Source organism: Lynx canadensis, chromosome B1, assembly GCF_007474595.2.
Source record: "Lynx canadensis isolate LIC74 chromosome B1, mLynCan4.pri.v2, whole genome shotgun sequence".
Classification (NCBI taxonomy): Eukaryota; Metazoa; Chordata; class Mammalia; order Carnivora; family Felidae; genus Lynx; species Lynx canadensis.
This window is the reverse complement of record NC_044306.2, coordinates 133061687-133069941: the sequence shown is the minus strand read 5'-3', so window position 1 is coordinate 133069941 and position 8255 is coordinate 133061687.

Sequence of the window (8255 nt, the reverse complement as noted above, 5' to 3'; positions counted from 1 at the left end):
ATTTTTTTTAATGTTTATTTTTGAGAGAGAGAGAGAGAGAGAGTGCGCGTGGATGCGCGAGAGGCAGGAAGGGGAGGGGCAGAGAGAGGGGGACAGAGGATCCAAAGCGGGCTCTGCGCTGAAAACAGTGAGCCAATGCAAGGCTCAAACTCAAGAACGGTGAGATCATGACCTGAGCCGAAGTCCACCGCTAAACTGACTGAGCCACCCAGGTGCCCCAGGGGTGGCCGAGGTTTAAATACAATGAAGTTATTTTTGACTGTTCAGCAATAAATGTAGTATCATGTATTGCAATATCTCAAACATTTGGACCAGATAATGAAAGACTTCACACTCACAAATGTGAACATTTTGGGCAACAACAAGAACTGTCGACTTGGGAAATTTTAAGTTTGGAAGTCTAACACGTTTTGAATTTGCTTGGCTTTTTGACCTTCTTTTTAAGCTCTTGCAGACTGCATGCCCAGCATTTGAGAACATCATGACTTTGCTATATCCTTTTTACTGTAATACTCTATAATCCACAGTCATGTGATAAACAAGATCAGTTAGGCTGCCCTGAAGAATATGCATATGTTTGATGTTATTGCAGTCCTTGGAATTACATTTGAAAACCATACCATTCCATATCTTACCACAATTGATAACAAATAAAGCCAGTAGTTCCTTTGAATTATAAACTTCTGCTGTTTGAATCTCCGAAGCATAGCTAACTGTAGTACAAATGTACATGTACTTGGCATGAGGGATCATTTCATAATGTCCAAAAGAATCAAGTTGAGTTCCTTTGTATTTCACTTTATATTTTAAAGAAGTGATGGGGCGCCTGGGTGGCTCAGTCGGTTAAGCGTCCGACTTCAGCTCAGGTCACGATCTCGCGGTCCGCGAGTTCGAGCTCCGCATCGGGCTCTGGGCTGATGGCTCAGAGCCTGGAGCCTGCTTCCGATTCTGTGTCTCCCTCTCTCTCTGCCCCTCCCCTGTTCATGCTCTGTCTCTCTCTGTCTCAAAAATAAATAAACGTAAAAAAAAAAAAAAAAATTTAAAGAAGTGAACTGGTTGATAGTAGCAACTATCAGGAAATTAGACCCAAGATGGGTCATGAGGCTTTGGGTAAGTGGGTGGCAAGGGGGCTTATAAAATATCAAGTGAGGACGGATGAGTCTTGAGTAAGCCTTTTGAGATTTGGGCTAATGAACCACCAACGTGGAACTGTTAAAAGGTAAACTGATACATATTCAGCATTTTAAGAGCATATTTGAGCAAAAATCAATTGGAATTGGGGAGCTCCGGACAAGAAGTGGTTAGGAGTGCTCCAATAATAGGAGCTAGAGACAAGATTTCATAGATAAGAGAGGAAAGCAAAGCAAGAAAATTATTTGGCTCTAGCTTAAGCAACTACTTTACTTGGGGGAGTTTAATTTGCTGTTTGTGATTGGTTGTCCTTAGGTTTTTATTTCTTAACCCTCAGGCAGTACGGACTTAAGTTTTGATTTGCTAGAGTTGCTAAGGAATTAAAACCACCTCAATCAGAAAAACAAAACAAAACAAAACAACTTTTTTTTCCTTGTAATTTATCTTTTGCCAGTTTAATTTTTAGGTCCCCAGCCAGAGAACCTAGGACAGTAAAGGGAAAACACTATTCTTCTCCTACTTCAGAATCAGCAATTTTTCAGGTAAGTATCTGTATGCTACTTTTGGCCTCATGCCTAAAAGGGGCCAGGAGTACTGGGATGTATTTTTACACAGTGCAGCCTGTTCAATCCAGAATTGCTAGCCCAGATGTCCCTTCTCTGTATCACCAGAATGATATCCAAAACACTGACATAAAGAATTTTTAAGTTTTGTCTTTGGACCCAATTAAAACTTGCAGCAATGATTTTATTTTGGAATAAAATATAACTGTTGCTTTTTTTTCCCCATGTGTAATTTATCTCCACAGATATGGAATAAGTAAGCTTCATCTAGTACCAGTTGTATCAAGGGGTGCCTGGGTGGCTCAGTCAGTTAAGCATCCAACTTTGGCTCGGGTCATGATCTTGTGTTTCATGACTGATCTTGTGTTTCGTGAGTTTGAGCCCCACGTCCGGCTCTGTGCTAACAGCTCAGAGCCTGGAGCCTGCTTTGGCTTCTGGGTCTCCCTCCCTCTCTGCCCCTTCCCTGCTCACACTCTTTCTCTCTCTCTCAAAAATAAATAAACATTTAAAAATTTTAAAATAAAATTAAAATTAAAAATAGTACCAGTGGTATAGAGATTTGAATTATCTTTCTATCTCCACCTCTGACTTTTCTATTGACCTTATTTAAGTATTTAATTTCACTATGCATCTTTCTTATAAAGGGCTGTTATGAGGAAAAGTATATTTTATAAATGTAGGAAAGCTTATAAACAAAATTGTACTTTATTATTTCAATCACAAAAGCTCAGGATCAAGGAGATGAAATCTGGTAGTTGTTAGCACCATTTGCCAAGTATTTCCTGCTCTCCACCACCTAGGCAGCTTCTGGCCCCTAAGTAGGTGATGCTATGGGAAGCTGGGGTACCTGTGACTAGTCCAGGTCAATGAATATTTAAGTGGAGGTGATGGTGTTTCTTAGTTGGAACATTTGATATTCTTCTGCAAGACCCTCCAGGGCCACTTCTGTCTGTCTTTGCCACCAACACTGTTCTAGATCATGTCTGCTCCTTCAAGCTGGATCCCTGAGTGACTATGAAGAGCATAATTCTGCTCCATGATGGCCAAAGAGCATGAGCGTGAAACAAACCTTCATCATTTTAAGCCACTGATATTATTGTTACTGCATCTGGAGCTAATTGAACGTATCAGCCTATCCCAACTGATACAGATAGCAGCTCTGATTTAAAATCATTTGGTTCTGTTTTTCTTGGGCAATTTTTAGTGTTAAGCTTTTCAATAACTATTTGTGAAATTCCTGCTGTACATCAAGTACTATGTATGTTAGGTTTATACCAAGGACTGAACAATGTGAACATGATCTCTCCTCTTATGAAAATTGGGAGGAAGGAGAGTAGACAGTACACATGCACCTAAGTATAATGAATGCTACAATTAGAAAGTATGTCGTTTTCTAAATATTATCCTAGGACTCTTGTGGCTCACATTCTCCTTTCTGTCTCTGTCTCTCTTTTAAGTTAGGAATTATTCAGTTGCTGAATGTTATACAAGTCTACCTAGAAATAATAAGAAAGAAAAAACAAATTTCTGACTCCTGAGAGGTGTTTTGGAATCAAAGAAAATGTACCTTGCTTAGGTCTGGAGCCTGGACTCCAACATTGCTTTTGACTAGTGTGTGGCCTCAGATAAGTAGCTAACTTCACTGTGCCTCTCTTTAATCAGATATAAAATAGCACTAAATATAACCTTTCCTGGCCAACTTACATAATTGCTGCAAGAATTAAATTAGGTAGAGAATGTAAGTGTCCCATAAAAATAAACACTGTTATTACTCTGAAGATTTTACAGTGCATTGGAGGAGTCTATAAACAGCTAGGCTAAATATTAATAATAATAATAATAATAATAATAATAACAATGAAAACACTTGGTCCACCTATTAAGCAACATATAAACAAAGTAATATGACACCCTTCTAGCTGTGGGAAATGGTACAGAATAACACAGTGAAAATTATAACTTCAAGAATCTAAAACTCAGTATTTACTGGTAAGTAACATCTGCTAATGTACTGTCATTCAGATATGTCTGAAACAGGCCAAAAATCCCCTTGTAATCTTCATAAAGAATATTCAATACATTTCTTGTCAGTGGCATGGACTGAATGTGCAAATAACCAGCTTTATACAAGTGGATAAACAGAAAAATGCACGCAGTATTAAGAAAAACTGCCATTGTCTTCAAAATCTGTAATCAGAAGTGTGTATGCCTATAACCTATAGAAATGGTATCTAATTTTCTAAGCTCATTCCTCTTTTCTGAGTCTCATTTAGATTAAAGTTCAGAATCTCAAGGTAACATTGTAAGAGATGATGAAAGGCACACTTGTCACTGGTTGTCAGGCAACCAAAAGCATGAGTTATTGGCATGAACAAACACACCTCCTTACTTGCTACAGAGTGGGTGTAGGTGCTGAACTGCTCTTCTATTGGTCAGTTTCTCTACCAATAGCAGAAAGGAAAGTATTCTTTTTTCAGCTCATTAGCATACCCTGGGAAAGTACCCAACTGTGTTTCTTTCTCTGGCAGTGTTAAACATAGACTTTAAAACCAGGGTTAGCATTTACCACTTAAAAAGTTACTTTGGCTTTGGGTGATCTAGATTTTATATACAAAGACCCTCCAGAAGAAGTTTTTAAAACTCAAATAAACTAAGAGCATATAATGGTTATGCTATAGAAAGAAAGCAAAAGACATTTGTTTTCTTGAAGATGCTTTAATATAAAGAAAATAGGAACTGACACTCCAGCTCCCAGGTTGAAACCAGGAAAGCTCTCCCCAGGTCACAAAGAAAAACAAAAATGGGGTTCCCTATCCCTACCTTTGCATAGACTAGGGAACAGTCAGGAAGATGGGACCTGGGAAGAGAGCAGAGTTACAGCACAGGAATAAAAGGAAGGGGATCAAGAGAGGGACATCAGCCTGCTCACATGAGGGACTACCATATGACTGAAAATGTGACTCAATGAAAACAGTAAGGAAACAGATGCTTAATGCTCTTTGGTGATAAACTGTAGATAACTGCATAATACAAGGTTACATAATATTTTCTACCTGTTCTCTCTTTCCCTGATTGCTCCCTCCTCCTAACTAATCCTACACCATTGATATGTATTTTTATCTAATTGCCATTTTCACAAAGCTTCGGTAGCTCCCCATTGCCAGTAGGGGGGAAAATACCTGAGCCTGGTATTCAGGCTTTCCTTCCTCAAACTCATGACCCACTAATTCCTTAAGTGGACCCTTAGTCCACCCAAACACATCATTTTCTAAACCTGCCATGAACAATCTTGCCTCCTTGCTTCCTTGCCTTTTATATTTAAAGGGCAAACCTTTTCTCCTCCTACTTTTCTTAAATCTTCAGAACTGGGAGGATTAAAGTGAAGATTTGCCATTTGATTGTTGATTGCTGTGCTCTTATTGAAGGACCAGTATAGAGTATCACTTCCTGCTGCAAACAAAAATAATAATTGCTAACTGTATTAGGGCTCTCCAAAGAAACAGAACCAATAAGGTGCATGTGTGTGCTATGTATGTGTGTGTATGTGGTGTGTGTGGGGAGGGAGCGAGCGAGAGCGAGACAGAGAGAGAGAGAGATTGAGATTTAAGAAACTGGCTCACCATATGAGGGCTGGCAAGTCCAAATCTGAAGGGAGGGAGCAGACCATGGATATATTTGAAGGAAAAGTATTCAAGGCAGAAGAAAAGGCAAGTACAGAGGTCCTGCAGCAGAGTGCAGAGACCCAGGGAAGAAATAATCTTGTAGCACAAGTCCCAGGGCAGTCTGGAGGCAGAATTCCTGCTTCCTTAGGTGATGTCAGTCTTTTTTTCTTAAGACCTTTAACTGATTGGATGAGGCCCACCCACCTTATGGAGAAGAATCTGCTTTACTCAGTCTACCAATTAAATGTCAATCCCATCTATAAGTACCTCTGCAGAGACATCTAGACAGATGTTTGGTCAAATATCTGGGTACCCTGGCCAAGTCAAACTGACATAAAATTAACCATCACACTAATACGTGTGTTTATTCTGTCCAGGCACTGTTTTAAATACTTTACATGTATTAACTCTCTTAATCTTAACAACCCTATGAGGTAGGGTTACTATTATGATCCGCATTTTACAGATGAGGCACAGAGAGATTAAATAACTTGCCTGAGATCATATAGCGTATAAGGGACAGTGCTGGAACTTGAATCCTGGCAACATAGTTCCAAAGTGTGTTGTTTTTTTTTTTTTGTTTTGTTTTGTTTTAATCTTTATTTATTTTTGAGAGAGAAAGAAACAGAGTGCCAGCAGGGGAGGGACACAAAGAGAGGGAGACACAGAATCCAAAGCAGGCTCCAGGCTCTGAGTGATCAGCATAGAGCCAGTGTGGGGCTTGAACCCACGAAATGTGAGTTCATGACCTGAACCAAAGTCAGACGCTTAACCCACTGAGCCACCCAGGCACCCAAACAGCTTGTTCTTAACTACTGTGGGATTTTCCTGTCAAGGAAAAGAAAGTGAAAGCTGAACTCATTGATGCCTTATCTGTTCTTCCCACTGTCCCCATAGACATCTTTGTTTCTCTACCATTAACATCCCCTGTTAGATGTCAACTTTTTCCAGGACACTTAGGTATGTCCACACAACAGCCCTTTGATGTAAGTAATATTGTCCCTACTTTACAGATAAGTAAAATTTGAGGCACTGAGAGGCAAGTGGCTTGCCCTAGGTCACACAATATCGAGTGGAATAGCTGGGATATGAACCCTCAGTCTTCAAATCATATCACCTTCCCACACTGTCTGTTTATAGTTTATCGATATGTTAAATATGTTCCTACTCATCTCTGTTTTGAAATCTTTAAATTGTTTTATCAAAAATTGGCTTTGCAGATTACTCAACACAAATTAGTTTTCTGTTTTGACATGTTCCACAAGTGAAATACACTGTACCTATGAACATAAATTTCTGACTACTTCATGCACAGCTAAAGTAAATGGAAAGAAAAGGGAATAAAAGCATTTTCTGTTTCACCAGGTACAGATTATATAGTATCATCCACTGGGGGCCTTCTGTGTTTAGAGAAAGTACAAGGGGAGAACACATCACTTTGAGGGATCGAAGTGGGAGAAAATGAGCAGTTAAAGCAGAATATAAATTGAATCTGAGGGAGGAATTTACCTAAGACTAGCCAGCTGGCACGGGCTTTGACTGGGAAGGAAAACAGAAAACAGAAATCATCCATTTTGCAGTGTTGGCTTGCTTCCCTGGAATTAGGTAAATTTACTTTCCATCTGCTTTTAAGCAACTGATGTAGAAAGTTCTATTCCAAAAGGAGGTTGATTTCCTAACAGGGCCCATGAGAAGGCAGAGCAACCTGCAGGTTTACTGTAGATAAGGATCATCATAGAGTGGTGTTGCCAACCGAGGACCTTTCGCCTTTGTGTTTTTTTTATTTGTTTGTTTGTTTTTTTAAAGTAGGCTTCCTTGGGAGCCTGGGTGGCTCAGTCGGTAAAGCAAGCATAAAGTGTCCGACTTGGGCTCAAGTCATGATCTCATGGTTTCTGAGTTCAAGCCCTGCATCCGGCTCTGTGCTGACAGCTTGGAGCCCGGAGCCTGCTTCAGATTTTGTGTCTCCCTCTCTCTTTGCCCCTCCCCCGCTCATGCTCTGTCTCTGTCTCTGTCTCTCTGTCTCTCTCTCTCTCTCTTACTCAAAAATAAATTAACATTAAACTTAAACATTAAAAAAACCTTATAAAGTAGGCTTCATGCCCAGCATGGAGCCCATCGTGGGGCTCAAGAGATCAAGACTTGGGGGCACCTGGGTGGCTCAATTATTTAAGCATCTGACTCTTGATTTCAGCTCAGGTCATGATCTTATGGTTCATGGGATCAAGCCCTGTATGGGAGACATGTCTTGGGGTTCTCTATCTGTCTCTCTGCCCCTCCCCTGCTTGTTTTCTCTCTTTGTCTCTCTTTCTCTCTCTCTCATCTCCAAATAAATAAATAAAAGAGAGAGAGAGAGATCAAGACCTGAATGCTTAACCAACTGAGCCACCTCAGTTGGAGAGCTTTGGAGGGAAAAGGCCCAGAAATCTTTTTGCCTGACTGGAAGTCAATGTGATCAGGATTTTAGAGCTGAGAGGTATCATTGAATTTATTTCCTCCTCGTCCTCTCCCCTTCATTTTTCAGAGAATTAAATGCAAACTCTGAGAGGTGATAGGACTATTCTCAAACTCACAGAGCTACTATAACTACAGACTGGAAGTAATTATAGGCCAAATTTCCAGCATCCCTGTCAAGTACTAATTGAATCTCTTCATATCATATGCAATCACAACTCCTATGAACAGGCAACAAAGTCAGAGATTCTAGCAAGGACATGCCAATCGGCAGAAGAGTTTTGCAAAATTAGATGTATTTCTTCTGCAATACCTGTAGGAAAGACACCAAGACTATACGTAGGATTAACTCTGGGCAATTTTGTGAAGGAAGCGAAATGTAAATTCAGTGACCTCATACTTGCCTCTTCTGAGAGGCTGTGTAATATAGTGGTGGAGAGTAAGACTC